The sequence below is a fragment of the Loxodonta africana genome, chromosome 2, assembly GCF_030014295.1.
Source record: "Loxodonta africana isolate mLoxAfr1 chromosome 2, mLoxAfr1.hap2, whole genome shotgun sequence".
NCBI classification, from domain to species: domain Eukaryota; kingdom Metazoa; phylum Chordata; class Mammalia; order Proboscidea; family Elephantidae; genus Loxodonta; species Loxodonta africana.
This window is the reverse complement of record NC_087343.1, coordinates 185,372,077-185,388,364: the sequence shown is the minus strand read 5'-3', so window position 1 is coordinate 185,388,364 and position 16,288 is coordinate 185,372,077. Positions and strand designations below refer to the sequence as shown.

At 41.2% G+C, this 16,288-nt stretch overlaps 1 protein-coding gene across 5 annotated transcripts in view; it reads right to left on the bottom strand.

Moving 5' to 3' along the window:
• Window positions 1–16,288, bottom strand: part of TENM2 (teneurin transmembrane protein 2) — a 1,060,479-nt gene that overhangs the window by 404,082 nt on the left and 640,109 nt on the right. The gene's annotated exons all lie outside the window — the stretch shown is intronic.

The following is a 16,288-nucleotide window of genomic DNA, read 5'->3' as shown; positions in this document are numbered from 1 at the left end:
TATCATCAGAAAGGGGTAATGGGCTTATATTTCATATCATCAGGAGGGGAAAGTTGTTTCTATGCTTTTAAGGAGAGGTGATAGACTTGGCAAATTGACACATGATTGGAAATGGAATAAATATGTTGTGCCTAGTTCTCTTTCTTTTCCTAGAATCATGACAGTTGAAAGTTGGAATAGATGCTTCAAAACATTTGGCCCAAATCCTCCCAGCACTACAAAAGAAAAAACGAAGGATCCAAGAGGCAAAGGGGCTGCCCCAGGTGATACAGTGAGTTCTCGGTAGAATTAGGACTCAAACTCTCATTCTCTGTCCCCCATTGTTTCCAGTGCCCTTTTCTTCTTCAGCATGATTTCCTTTCTTTGTCTCACAGATTCTTTTTTATCTCCTGAACCCTTTCAGCAATTTGAGATCAATAAAGAGAGGCAGAAAAGGCCAAGGTGGCGCAGTGTAATTTGACTTCTTTCCCTCCTAGTGAATTATTTTCACAACAGATGCCCTGTCTCTTATATTCTAACCAGTTTTCAAACTTCAAGAGAAGGTGCACAGGTTATCAAAAGAAATCATAAAACCAGCATCCTAATATCTTAAATAGGTGGTGTCCCATCTTATCTTTTTCCATTTTTAAAAAACAATTTGCTTGATCTGAGTGAGAAGAACAGGAGGAAAACCCACATTGAAATAAGGGAAATCATAAGCTGGTAAAGATCATTGCTCCTTTATGGCCACAAAATCTTGAATAGAAATATATCAAATATAGCAGTTACTGCGGAAAGAGCAGCATGTAAAGCCATATCCTAAGCAGGCAGAGTAGGAAAAAACCCATTGCCGTTGAGTGAAACTCCAACTCATAGTGACCCTATAGGATAGGGTAGAACGGCCTCACAAGGTTTCCAAGGCTGTAAATCTTTACTGAAGCAGGATGCCACATCTTTCTACTGTGGAACAGCTGGTTGGTTTGAACTGCTGACCTTTTGGCTAGCAGGTGAACACTTGACCACTGAGCCACTGAATAGAAGTGAGTGGGTAATGGTGAGGCATCCCAGGGAGATGGAAAAAGTTACTGAAATGAAAATCACCTTGGGAACAGGGAACGAGTGTTCCATTACCACAGACGGGAAGAAAACATGGTATCCAATCAGATGGAACAGATTGAGATGTGATTCCAGGCAAGTGTGAATGCTACTGAATGCATTGTGCACCTGTTTGGGGGAGGTGACAAGAAGGAGTATGTCCCCACACCCCAGTCCACAGCTGGACATCCACACCCTTCAACAGTTGGGGCTTATCAGGTCATAATTTACACAAATGCATCTCTGTAAACCCCAAGTAAGGGTGAGGGGTGGGAAAATATGATAAAGATAAATTAGGGGGTCTAACTCTAACAGGGAAACTGGTTTTATGCTGAGGTGTAAAAAAGAAGCTATATTGTCAGCTTAGTTTTGTTTTTTTATTGTGTACTTTTAAAGCATGGGGATGCAAGGCCTGCCTTTGAAATAGACGCGGGAAAAAAAAAAGAACAATTGATCATTGCCTTTTATTATTAGCTTCCCATGGATGAGTGTTCACTGATAGAATTGGTTCAACTCCAAGATGCTGTCTTAGAAACAATTATTATTTTCCACTAAAATACAACTCTAGCAGAAAACATTAATTTAAGTGATAACCGCCTAAATGCTTCAGTATAAAGAATGCACGTGCCCCTCATCTTTGGCTTTACAGGCAGTAGAAAGAAATCAGGATAACAAGCAACTGAAATCATAAAACAAAAGATATGAAAGACAATGACAAAAGAGAGGGCTGGTATTGGCCCTAGGAGAGTCAGAAGAAAGGCTGGTGTTGAAATGTTAAAGCACCACACAAAACAGTTTTTTAGACTTTACTAGTTTATCCAGATTCTAGAGTTTAAATATTAACTATATTGGTTTTCTTTGATTGCTTCTGGCTTTCTTTGCCATGCATGCTGAACTATTCCATCATCCAGAACTGCCTTCTGAATTCCTCCTCTTCTACTACAGGATGAGAGAGGCAGCCTGTGAATGAGAGGCTACCCCTACTACTTTCTTTGGAACTTGAAAATACCCACTGCACATCCTTCCTCCACCTTTTGACTTCATTAGCTACTTGTTCATTTGTTCATCTCATATTTGAGTGACCACTATTGTTCCAGGCACCGTGCTAGCTAATAGCATAGAATAAAATTGGATACAAGGGAGATACAGTTCTTGTCTTTGAAGAGCTTAAATCTAATGGTGAGTACCCCCCAAAAAACCAAACCAAACCCATTGCTATCGGGTCAATTCCGACTCATAGTGGCCCTATAGAACAGAGTAGAACTGCCCCATATGGTTTCCAAGGAATGCCTCATGGATTTGAACTGCCTTGGTTGGCAGCCATAGCTCTTAACCACTATGCAACTAGGGTTTCCATGGTGAGTACAGGAAATCAAATAGTTGAGTAAGTGAAATAATAGAAGAGACATAGGGAGACATGGGAGATTAGCCCAAATTAAGGACCAGGAAGGCTTCCCAGAGAGAACACCAAGTGCAAAGACCCTAGGCGTAAGCGCGGCAGCTTCAGGAGCTGGGAATGGGTAGGGATGAATGGTGAGCGATGGGTTTGGGGAGGTACATACGGCATTTTACAATACACTCAAAGTATGGACTTTATCCAGGTAGCAATGGGGACCCACTGAGGAGCTTTAAGCAGGAAAGAGCCATGAGTTTAAATATTTTACGAAGATGCTGCTGATTGAACTGTAAGAATATATTGGAAGGGGGCAGGACTAAAAGAACCCATTGCTGTCAAGCTAATTCCGACTCGTAGCATCCATACAGGACAAAGTAGAACTGCCCAATAGGGTTTCCAAGGCTGCAAATCTTTACAGAAGCGGACTGCCACATCTTCCGGAGAGTAGCTGGTGCGTTTGAACTGCCAACTTTTTGGTTGGCATCCAAGCACTTTAACCACTGCACACTAGAGCTCCTTTAGGGCTAAAAGAAGGCGGAACTAATTAGATATCTAGGCTATAGATAAGTGTAGTTTGAGTTATGGTAATGGCAGCAGGGATATAAAAATACTTGAGTCAGAATTGATAGGGTTCAGCAATTTATTGTAGGTAAAAGTGAGAAGAGGAAGAATGGTGTCCAGGTTTCTGCTTGAGCAACAGTTGGGTGGTAAGGATATTCCCTGAGATCAAGAATGCCAGAGAAAAACAAAATGAGACTAAATGGGCACACCAGCCCAGGGGCAAGGATGAGAAGGTAGGAGGAGACAGAAAAGCTGGCAACGGGGAACCCAAGGTCAAGAAGGGGAGAGTTGACATGTTACGGGATTGGCAACCAACGTCACAAAACAATATGTGCATTAATTGTTTAACGAGCAACTAGTTTGCTCTGTTAACCTTCATCTAAAGCACAAAAAAAAAAAAAAAAGGAATGAATGAGAAGGATAAAAAGGAAGAATATGTTTGGAAATAAATATGCTTAGTTTCATTTCAGACACGCTGCATTTGAGTTGGCTATTGGACATCCTGATGAAGATATCCAGGGTGCATTTGGATACATTGGGTCAAAGATCTGAGCTAGAGAAGCGGATATCAGGGCCATAGATAATATAGGTAGTCTAGATGACTTCCCACAGGGAGAGGATAAAACAGGAGAAGGAAAAGACGCCTGCAATTTCACCTATAGGTACCCCAATATTTTGGTGATAAACAGAAGAGGAAGACACAAGAAGTGACCAGGGATGTAGGAATGAGAATGAGAAGAATGTAGAGCTACAGATGCCAAGGGAAACGGCATTTCAAGGAGGAAGGAGCAGTCAAGAAGAGAAGTGTAAGATGCATTGAGAAGTGTTTGGTAAATGTAGTAAATAGGAGACTATTCTGAACTTAGTAAAAGCAGTTTCCAAGTAGGTAAAAGTAGTAGGTTGCAGGGTATGTGGGAAGTGAGAAAGCAGAGAGACGAAGAGTAGACAACCCTTTCAAGAATTTTTTTTTTTTTTTTTTTTGTAAAGCAGAGGAAACGAGGCAGCAGTGGAAGGAAATGTGGGATTGAGGGAGAATTCCCTACATATTTAAATTCTGTTGGCAAAGGTCCTCCAGATAGAAAGTGGGACAGAATGAGCTCTAGCACATGAGTGGAGGGAGAGCCTCAGACAGGAGAGATGGTGCCGCTTCCATTATAACAGCGATAAAGACAATTGAGCTCTGCACCCACAGCCAATTTCTAGTAGCTCTATGCTGCTTAGTATGTAACTGGATACTATTGTTGGCTGAATTGTGTCCCCCCAAAAGCTATGTTGAAGTCCTAATCCCTCGGTCCTTGTGAACGTGACCTTATTTAGAAATAAGGTATTTGCTAATGTAATCAAGTTAAGATGAGCTTATACAGGATTAGGGCAGGCCCTACATCCAATGACCATTGTCCTTATAAAGACAGAGGGATCTGGAGATACACAGCCACACACGTGGACACGACAGCTGTGTGAGGATGAAGGTAGAGAATGGAGTTATGCTGACATAAGCCAAAGAATGTCAAGGATTGGTGGCAACCACCAGCAGCTGGGAGAGGCAAGGAAGAACACTTCCCTACAGCCCTTGGAGGGAGCATGGTCCTGCTGACACCTTGATTTCACACTTCTAGCCTCCAGAACTGTGAGAAATAAATTTCTGTTAAGCCACCCCATTTGGAGAACCGTATTACGGCAGCTGCAGGAAACTAGTGCCAAAGCTAAGGTGATGCATTCCCTAGGCTAATTCCCCAGATTACGGCTGTATTACAGCCAAAAACTTATCAGTGGAGGCAACCATCTCAAAGCCACCATCAACTCAGGAGGGCAGCTACTATAGAGAATGAAGAGAGGAATATTCTTTAGGCCCACATCTGTTCTGCCTGTTCCAAAGAAGACAGAAGACCAGGCAACCATGCATCTTTTCTCTTATGGTACCTTTTCTATTGGAGCCATGGTGGTATAGTGGTTAAGGGCTCACTTGGTAACCAAAAGGTTCGAACCCACCAGCTGCTCTGCAGGAGAAAGATGTGGCAGTCTGTTTCATAAAGGGTTTAGTCTTGGAAAGCCTATGGGGGCAGTTCTACTCTGTTCTATATGGTTGCTATGAGTTGGAATTGACTCATTGGCAATGGGTTTTTGGGTCTGGCTTTCTCTATTTTTCTAACAGTGACCAAGGTCAAACCCACAATCACAGATGATCTCAGATTTAAATACTTATTACAAGGATCTGCAGGGTGGAAGGTCTTACTGGGGATGCATCTGCCTTCTTGTTGCCCCAGTCCACCACTGTCCTTTTAAAGCTAGATCAGCAAGGATGTCTTGAGCTCATCTAAACCTGCACCAAGTGCTAAATGATACAAAAAGTCCAAAGAAATGACCCTTGTCTTTAAGTGGTGACAATTTAATGTTGACACAAGTGATTCATACGCATGAAGCACCAAGAGAATGTTACAAATCAGAGTGTAATGAGGTGCTAAATTGAATAAGGCGGACTATAAGACTGTTCTGGAGCTCTGAAAAGGGGAAGCTCTCATTAGGCTGAGTTGGTTTGGAAAGCTTTGGGGGGAAGTGGGACCTATGCTTAGATGAGGTCTCTGGGTGGTATAAAGAATTTGTGCTCATCAACTAACCAAAACGTTGGCAGTTTGAACCCACCCGGTGGTGCCATGGAAGAAAGGCCTGGCGATCTGCTTCTGTAAAGATTATAGCCAAGAAAACCCTATGGGGCACAGTTCCATTCCATAACACATGGCATCATCATGAGTCGGCATCAGCTTTACAGCAATGGGTTCAGCTTGGTTCAGGTCTGTACTTAGATGGGTATTGAGTTAGGAATGAAGAGGAAGAATAGTCAGGATATCTTCTCTGTTCTTGTGCCATCCTAAGCCTGGAATTTTTCAGCAAGGTTGTAGGCTTGTGGGGATAAGGAGCTACAGCCCTAACAACTCCACAGGACTCCCTAAACAACAGAAGCAGGTACAGACAAATCTTCAGATTCAACAACAGTGCTTCAGTGCCTAACCACTAAAGTTCACAGCACCTGGTGTAGTCTCTAACACCTAGTCCCTGATCAATACACGTTGGTTGACTGAAAAAACATAAAAGAATATTAAACAGCTGTCATTTGAAGATTCTAACACTACTCACTGTTTTGCATGTCCAATCTTTTGTACTGTCTTTTTAAATTTTTCCTTTTCGCAAAAAAAAAAAAAAAAAGATACATGCTCAGAGTTTAAAGAACCAAGTAATTCTATAATGTTTGGTTCAAAAATAGCAATCTTCCCGCATCACCAGCAATTTCTTCCTTCCCAGAGGCAACCACATTTACCTTTTTTTTGAGCTGATTATTTTGGTATTTATCTCCAGGTCTATAAATAACATGCTCTGCTGTTATTTCTTGCATTTTCCATTTTAGGCATTATTTATTAACTTCTCACTATAGAAGAAGCATTTTTAGTCTTTTTCTTCTACTTGTGCAGTCCACATACGTACCCTTTTTATCCCCCATCCTCCTGATTCAATATTTAGATCACTATTTAATGTTTACATTATTGTAGGAATGTAAATGCTATTCAGAGCTATAATAAATGATGATAACTTTTTATTTTATGAGCAAATCATTTTTCTGGGGTTTATAGTTATCTTTTTTAAATTACTTAAATTTCTGCATACTTCTCACTCTGGAGACAAACAGCTTTGGGTCATTTTCCTGTTGAGCTACTTAATAACTGTGTATCCTTGGGCAAGTTACTTAACCTCTCTGTGCGACAGTTCTTTCATCTGTAAAACAGTGATAATGATAATACCAAATCACAGAATAGTGATGTCAATGCCCTCCAGCCACACAGTACTAGGAGAACAGTGTGGTCAAGTAAAATTGGTTTTATTAACTCATTTCAACAAGAAGAACATACACAATGGGGAGCTGTGGGGTGTTTAAGTAAAAGAGTGTTAGAAAAGGCCTGGTATAGGATTTGGGCTTCTGTTAGGTGATTTTAGGGAGGATCAAGGAAACAAAGGTTCACTCAGTACTGGGTGTTGTAAGAAAGTGGGGCTAATTCTATAATTGGAGATCAATAAGTTTTATCTGATTCTATAGTTGGATATCTCAATACATTTTATACAAGGCAGATTACCAAAAAAACCTGTTGTTGTTGAGCTGATTCTGACTCATTGTGACCCTATAGGACAGAGTAGAACTGCCCTGTAGGATGTACAAGGAACAGCTGGTAGATTTGAACTGCCAACGTTTTGGTTAGCAGCCTGAGCTCTTAACCACTGTGCTAGCAGGACTCCAAGGCAGATTACAGTGAGGTGAAGGCTGTAATTGGTAAAGAAGCAGCAGTCACTCATTTTACCTTAGAGAGGAGAATGTTTTGTGTTTTCGTGGTTTGGACAGTAACTTTGTTTTTGTCTGTATTTAGGCAAGATTATGAAGTGATCTTGTTTTTATTTCATCTCACTTTATCAGGGTTACTGAGTGGACCTGTTGGGTGTTGGTGTTCTGTAAGATTGCTTACACTCTATGGGAGAATATCACGATCTAGCTGTGAATGCCCAAACCAGTTGCCATCAAGGTCACTCCAACTCACAGCGATCCTTTGTGTGTCAGGGTAGAACTGTGCTCCACAAGGTTTTCAATGACTGATTTTCAGAAGTAGATTGCTAGGCCTTTCTTCTAGGTGCCTCTGAGTGGAGATGCTCAATTTCTGGGTAAAAATTGTTAGGGCAGGGAAGTGTTAAGATATCATCTATCACTCTCAGACTCTGGGCTTGTGTAGGACATCTTTTGTATGTACCAAGAAGCCAGGGACCAAGGTGGAGAGGTAGAATGTACACAATGCCTATCGACCCAGAGATTTTTGTCAATATCAAGAGTATTTGCTGAGGAGGCGAAGTTCTGTGTGTATGTCACTTCCATGCTGCGTGTCTCCATAGGAATTGCCTGTCCATCTTGACTGTGTGCTCATCTGTACCGTGGTGCAGAAGAGTGGTCCCGCCCCAGTCTGGCCTGGAAATTGCTGGACTTACAAACTATACACACACAGGTATGTGTGTGCGTGTGTGTGTGTGTGTGTGTGTGTGGTAAGAAGGCACAAATGAAAAGAAGAAAAGGTTCAATCTCTGTTTGCAACACTGCTAGGCAAGTTAGCAATGTGCAGAGTGTCCCTAAGAATCATCGATTCCAAATTTCTCAGAGGGGCAGACCTGGTTTAGGAGGTCGGGGTGAGGCTCTCTGAGATTTTCGGATCAGTGTTTGAAGAGCTATGCTTTTCCATTTGCTGGGATTGCCACATTTTCAACCAAGGGCCATAGAGCCACAAACTAGGCTTCTCAACTTTGGCAGGTAAGCTGCAGGAATCTTTTCTGCATGACTCTGAAGGCTTCAGTTATGACCACGGCTCAGCTACTGGGGAAAAGCCTACACTATCTGGGGAAGAGGAGTTGGGGGACTGTGAACACAAAAGCTTCCTGTCTGGCCAGATGCAAGAAACTTACAAACACAAAATGTTAGAGCAAGTAGGGACACCGAGGCCAAGAAAGACTGAATGACTTACCCAAAGCTCATGTGGTGAATCAAGGTCAGAGAATAGAAAACCCAAGTTCTCCAGCACCTACTTCAGGACTTTCCCGTTACCTGCATGCTTGCCAAACTCGTCAGGCCATAAGAATCATCCAGAGAAAGTACCGGAAACACATTTCCTTGACCTCACCTGAACCTAGTGACTTGGACTATCCAGGGGAAGAAACTGGGAATGTGTGTGCTTCCCAAGCAGTAGAAGTGAACAGCATTTTGTGATGCCATATTTAGTGGTTTGTTATTTTCCAAACTTTTAAAAATGAAAACCCATCTCTGTCAATACAATGCTTTCGTTGCTTTCTGTATGTCTTAGTAAGCCACACAGCTATTTTAGAGGTTAACATTTAACAATAGAAAGCTGGAGAGAAAAAAAATCTCCTGAAATTAGGCAGGTTGGGTTTGAAACCCAAGTCCTTTACCTCTCAGCTTTGTGACATTGGGCAAATCACTTAACCTCTATGTGCCACAGTTTTGTCATCTAGAAAATGGAGATAATGGTCATTCTTGCAGCACTGGGATGTGGTGAGGATTGCATAAAAGTAAATGGGGTAAGGTATATGAAGTGCTTAGTATAATAGCTAGCACGTGTAAGTACCTAGCAAGTGCTAGCAATCGATAGTTTTTTCAAAAATGGGTGTCACTGGTCCCCTCAGGAGGCCAACCAGCCAACAACTTCCTCCCTAGCCTGCTACCCAGGCTGCTCAGAAATGTGCCATGTGTCACACTGTATGATACCAACAACTTGGTCCCACTGAAGAGGGAAAAGGGCTGTGGACTGACAGCCAAGCTCCACGTAGCTCTGCGTTTGGGTCATTTGTGTCCTATCTTCAGGAGACTTCTCACAGCTTAGAGATGACATTCTTGGATTCTGCCCAGAATGCCAGGTGGGATGGAAAGCTATCGGAGAAGAGGCATCGGGACCAAACCACTGAGTGGGCACCTGGAACGGGTTACAGGTAGCTTCAAATATCTGCACCCAGGCATTCAAGTGACCTGGGGAAGAACCTGGAGTGAAGTATCTCATGAGGAAAGCAAATCCGACTTGGGAGAGAGTCTGTGTAGGATTGTTCTCTGGGTTTGATTTCCTGACTGCTTAAGCCAAGAGCGAGAACAGGGCTTTCTCTCAGACAGGCCCAGCTTCCACAGCCTGAAATTCCACTTGGCGGCTCCCACCCATGGTTTCTGCAATGGCCCTGCCCATCATTTGTTATAATGTGTATAGTAAGTGTAACAGAATTTTACCATTGAAAGACCAACTACCAAGTATCTGAAAGCAGACAAAACAAAACAAAAACTAGGTGCCTTAAATACAATTTAGAAAACAAATATATCTGTCTTCCTTCCCCGTAATTATCCACTTTTTCCATCCATACATGATGAGAAGCAGCAAATTAATAAAATGAAGGCAGTTACCAAAGACATTAATTTATTCATTTATTCAATAAATATTGAGTATCTACTATGAATCTGGTACCAAGCATGAATCCCTGCATAATAGGGTGAAGCTGAGAGGAGAGAGAGAAATCCATAAAGAGCCAAATAAGAAGTTGTAACGCAGAGCATGAAGAGAAGTGGGCGAAGCAACCTCATAATACACAGTGATTCTGGGAAAAAAACAAAACAGATTGTATAATCGGCACAGTACAATCATCAATGTACATAATAATTGCTATGAGCTGTTCAGGAAATCCTAAATTAAATTAAATTACAGTGGGTATAATCTGCTTAAGAAGACAAGAAAATTTATAACATGGTTGAGAAAAAATTCTTCCCCAAAAGTAAGATACATAAAGGGAAGAAATTTCATTAACTTAAAAAAAAAAAATCTACTTCCTCCTACAACACAACAACAAAAAGACAAACAACTCAATTAAAAAAAATGGGCAAAGGAATTGAATAGACATTTCTCCAATGAAGATATACAAATGGCCAGTAAGCACCTGAAAAGATGCTTCACATCATTAATCATTAAGAAAATGCAAATCAAAACCACAGTAAGATACCACTTCACACCCGCTAGGATGACTATTATCAGAAAAGCAGAAAATAACACTAAGTGTTCGTGAGTACGTGGAATTATTGGAGCCCTCCTGCATGTACATTGCTAGTGGGAATGTATAATGGTGGGAAACAATTTGGCGGTTCCTGAAAAAGTCAATCACAGAATTACTATTTGACCCAGCAATTCCGTTTTTAGGTATACACCCAAGAGATGTAACATCAGGGACACAAACAGATATGTGTGCACCAACATTCACTGCAGTGTTAGTCCCAATAACCACAAGTTGGAAACGACCCAAATGCACAGCGACAAATGAATGGATAAACCAAATGTGGTATATTCACGCAATGGGATGTTATTTTACCGTAAAGAGAAACTAAGTTCTGATATGTGCTATGGCATGGAGGAACCTTGGAAATACTATGCCCACTGAAATATGTCAAACCCAAAAGGACGGATATTGCATGATCCTCCTTGTATGAAATATCTCGAATAGGCAAATGCATCTAGACAAAAGTTTTTTAGTGGTTACCAGGGACTGGGGGAGAGAAAAGTGGGAAGTTTATTGCTGAAGGCTACTGAGTTTCTGCTTGGGGTAGTGGGGAGCTTTTTGGAAATGGATAGTGGTAATGGCAGTACAACACGGTGAATATAGTTAATGTTACTGAATTGTATACTTTAAAATGGCAAACTTCTGTTATGCGTATTTTACCACTACAATTTTTTTTTTTTTTAATCCGTTTCTGTTGGACCCTCTTCTTCCTTGTCCCCAGTCACATCCCCTGCATGGTGTGAAGGGTCAGATATGTGAGGGTACCCTGGAGAGATGTTTTGGGTTTTATTTATTAAAAATATATATTTTTTTAATTTATTATTTTATTTTATATTATTTTATTTTATGTATTAGAGAATATCAATTCCGGCCTCTGCATGGCTGTCAAGGCAAATTTATAACACAGAACATCTGCTTTTCAGGGCTGGACGGTGACTAAAAGCTCAAATTCTACCAACTCCCATAAAAATTTCAGTTATGAGAAATGACATTTAAGGTCTACCGCCTACAGAACATGTGGTTCACATGGTTCGTAACAGAAAGGAGCTTCATCTGTGGACCAAGTCAAGGTTTGTCCTTGGGCTGTGCAAGTCTTGAACACTTGCAGACTTTCTTTTAACTGAAAGGACTGGCTTTGGCTTATTTTGAGGAGGTTACAAAAAATTTCAACAGGAAATCCATTAGCATACATATTCTAGGAGGTTCCCAAGAATTTGGTCATTTGGAATGCACATAATTATCTCCTTTATGAGAAATTTCTGCCTCCCTGTGAGCATTCACGGAATTTCCCTGGAGCAATTGAATGGCTTTTATCTTTTATCTCATGGATGTCGTACAACTTGTTTTTTTGATGTTTCCCTTTTTGCTTTGGTTCCCAGGAAGCTTGGGATCAAGTTTTCTATCTCAAATAATGAAACAGAAATATATATAGAATTCCTGGTGGCGTAGTGGTTAACAGCTACAGCTGCTAACCAAAAGGTTGGCAGTTCAGACTCCCCAGGAGCTCCTTGGAAACCCTATGGGGCTGTTCCACTCTGTCCTATAGGGTCACTAGGAGTCAGAATTGACTCAATGGCAGTGGGTAGTGGTAGTAGTGGTATGTATATATATATATACACACACGGGAGCCCTGGTGGCTGCAGCAGTGCTCGGCTACTAATCAAAAGGTTGGTAGTTTGAACCCACAAATTGTTCCATGGGAGAAAGATGTGGCAGTCTGCTTCTGTAATGATTTACAGCCTTGGAATCCCTGTGGGGCAGTTCTAGTCTGTCCTGTAGGGTCCGCTATGAGTCAGAATCAACTCAATGGCAGTGGGTTTGGTTTTGGCTTTATATATACTTCCCACCTCGATTTTTCTTTTATCCTGATTGTAACACCTATTTATAGTTTTCCAGTTATTTATCTTTATTTATATAAACAAACAAACAAAAGCACCCATTGCAGTCGAGTTGATTCTAACTCACAGCAACCCTATAGGACAAAGTAGAATGGCCCCATAGGGTTTCCAAGGAGCAGCTGGTGGATTCAAACTGCTGACCTTTGGGTTAGCAGCCAAATGCTTAACCACTTGACCACTCAGGTGCCCTTATTTCTATAAGATGTCACAAATTATGGGGTGGGGCAAGAAAGGGCCTAGATGAATGAATGAATGACTAAATGAATAGACAAAACTCTTGTTTTATGATGCCAGCTAATAACTATTAAATTAGCCAGGTAACTGAATTCTTGGACCACTCCAGGCAATCAGAAGCTTAGTGATTTTGATATACTATTTTTTTTTTTCATTTAGGAATTGCTTTTGAAAAGGGCCAAAGCGCTATTAACGGCCTTAGTTAGAAACTGAGGCTCTCAATTGGGACAGCTCCTTTTGCCATAAAGGAGTGAGTAAAAGCATCCTGGCAGAGACATCTTGGTTATATTTCTTCTGTATGGATTGACGTTACTAACAAACGTTCCAAATCCCACTTACTGAGACTTTTGAGAAAACTAAAACTCGGTCTATTACGGGAGTAAAACCCACTGCCACAGAGTCGATTCCGACTCATAGTGACCCTATAGAACAGAGTAGAGCTGCTCCATAAAGTTTCCAAGGAGAGCCTGGTGGATTTGAACTGCAGACCTTTTGTTATGGGGGTCGGGGGTGTAAACCAGTGCATTTGGATTATAATGTGGCTGCCTCATATGCTGATAAAAGCATACTGCAAACCCTATTCTGATGCGGAAGGCTGTCTCATTCTTCCATCTGCGGGAGCCTCCGTTATGCTGCCACTGAGTTCCAGACTTTTTTTCCAGGTGAGTTACTTCATAGGATTTGAAATTATGCTGCTGTATACAAGAAACATCTCCGGAGCTAACCTGCCTTGGCTGAAGGTCAGAACACAGGATGAGCCACTCACTGGAGCCTGGCTATCTGGAAGAAAATGCTCGAGGGGAAGGGAAACACTGCTCTTATAAGCACCTCACTAGCTTTATCTGGGTATCTGCTGGATTGGTGTAGATTGAGGGTTAGAGCAATTTGGCTTCAAAGGTGCTGAGGTTTTAGTACCATCCACTAAAGAATGCACCACAGTCATAGAAAATCATGGCAGTCAAGCCATAAAGGTGAAGCTTTGTTGTTGCTTTGAGGAGGTTTTCATGTTGGGCAAAAACTTTCCAACGGTTTATATGCAGTTTGTCTCTTTAGAACAGGGGCTCCTTGGGCAAAAAATATGAGCAGTCACTCCCCAATGCTGGGCTTCACCACCATCAAGTAATAACAGCAAGGAAAAGAGGAAAAGCAGGAAGTTATTTTTGACTGTCACGTACGGGCCGATATGCTGAAAGCTATTTTATTTCACCCCAGAATGAGACAAAGACCAAACTGGTACCAGTTCCTTGGAACACAAGGTCGCTGCCAAGAGACCAACTTAAAAAAAAAAAAAAAAAAAATCTGGGCAATTAACCAGCTAAACACAACACAACCAATTGTAGGGGCTCTTTGTTTGTACCTCCTGAAAAATCCAGCCCCTTTCATCAAACTCAATTCAGAACACTCAGGCACAGCTCTGCTCTTTGCGTCTTCTCTGTCAAACTCTATTTTCAATCCTTTATGTCAAATTTAAATTCATGGCAACTGCATTCAGAATCTTGATAGAATCCCCAATTTGCCCTGGACCCCAAATCCATTCCACAAGAAACACACACACCCCCACACACAGACGTGAGCGCTTGCGTGCGCGCACGCACACACACACACACACACACACACACACAGACACGGGCTTGATTTGCCCTCGCTTTAAGCTGGAGTTAAGAATTTTGAATGACTGCCTGTTGGCCAGGGCTTTAACAAGCTCTCAGATAAGTACCTGCTGAAAACCCAGGTATTGTACAATCGGGTCTTCACCCCTCAGGGGAAGAAATCATATCAGCACAGCTTTGTTTGGGATGAAAATGGACCTTTGAATTTTCTGTGGTATTTTCCCCTATTACTGAAGCTTAAATCTCTATCAATCTTAAGTGAGCTGAACAAATTGGTGTGAGTGAGGAAAAATGGGTAAGTTTGACTCTGAACACATAGATCTGTTGTGTTCACCAAAATGAGGTGTTGATTAGGCATAAAGCCAACAAAAATACCCTATCAACAACTTACAATCTGAGACACCGTCCAAAAGAAAAGAAATCAATCACAGTGTTATCACTAAGAAAAGGTTCAAGGTGGCCCTGAGATATGAAGTGACCTCTCAGGGAAATCATCTTTACTTGGGTATCCATATATATGCATAAAAAGATATAGCTTTTTAAAAGCTCATTTTCTCCCTAATAATTGTCTGTTTTTGAAAAGCTATCAGCAGGTGCACCTCATTTCAAAAGCCTCTTGTCCTTCATAATACAATGTTCATCACGATGACATAGGATGAAATAAAAAGCAGCAAAACATAAGTGAGATAGTTCAATTAAATGCAACGTAATCTCTGCAGCCAAAAGAAAAAAAAAGAAAGGTTCTGTAGCTAAAATTGGGTTCTGATGAAAGAAAAAAGGGACTATATTTCCACGTATTTTTAATTATATAGAATTTCCTCAAACATGATTTTTCATAATATATCCCATTACGTTAACATCATATTTGAAGAAAGAGCATTTTCCGATTTCATTTTAAGCCTGATTTTGAGCAATTACAGTGTCATTGTTCTGTGGTAGAAAGGTTGAATTCATTTACTGTGTGGTTATGCTAGTTATGATTGATGTCTCGTCTCCAAATGATAAACCAATCACCCCAATGATGTAATGTCATTTTAAGAGTGCCATAATCACATTTCTCTCGAACTAGAAGCTCTGATGAGTTCTAATAAAGATTTATGGTAGATTAAAGGCCTTCATAATATCAACAATGGATTGCTCATTTGATGAGAGATTTGATTAGGTAATTTTTTTGAAAAAGAATATGAGTTTACTAAATATATCAGGCCTGGCTTTGAAGAAGGGCATGGGCCATCCTGAGTAGCAGTCCATCATTCCATCCTGGGAATGAATCATCTTCAATTTATTTAGGAGGCCCTCTCTAATTGCAGAGGTTGAGGCCAGTGGTAGCATACACTCATGGATGGAGCCTAAATACAATCTCATCAAGGAACACTCAAGGCATGTAAAGCCCTGTATTGCTTTTGAAGGGATACATTCATGGATATTATGAGTGGCCAAATCAGAAGGTAACTAGAAAGCCTTTGGGTCAGGAGCGATTAATTTCTGCAAATGTCTCTCTTTGGGTACTTAAACCCTAGGCATTGCCCACTCCTACTTCCAAAGGCACCAACAGGAGAAATCAAAATAAGGCATGATTTCCGATGGGCCCAGAAATTCCTCCTAAGCTTTAGAGACAGAGAGCTGAGGCAGTAGCCACAAAATCCTCAAAAATGGGATAGAGCCTTGTGGCCAGTTCCTCTGACTGAGAACGTGAAAATCAAAATGAGAACTATGGATTTAGAGGCGGTATTTACCATAGTACCACACTACCAGCTTGTTAAGTTCAAGTGAAGTGGCACAAGCACAGGGTGATGGGAGAGGTCACCCTCCCAAACACTTCAGACTTGGCAAGACATTCAGTATTCACGTCAAGGGATCACATTTTAATCATAAAATCATCTAAACAAGCAAGG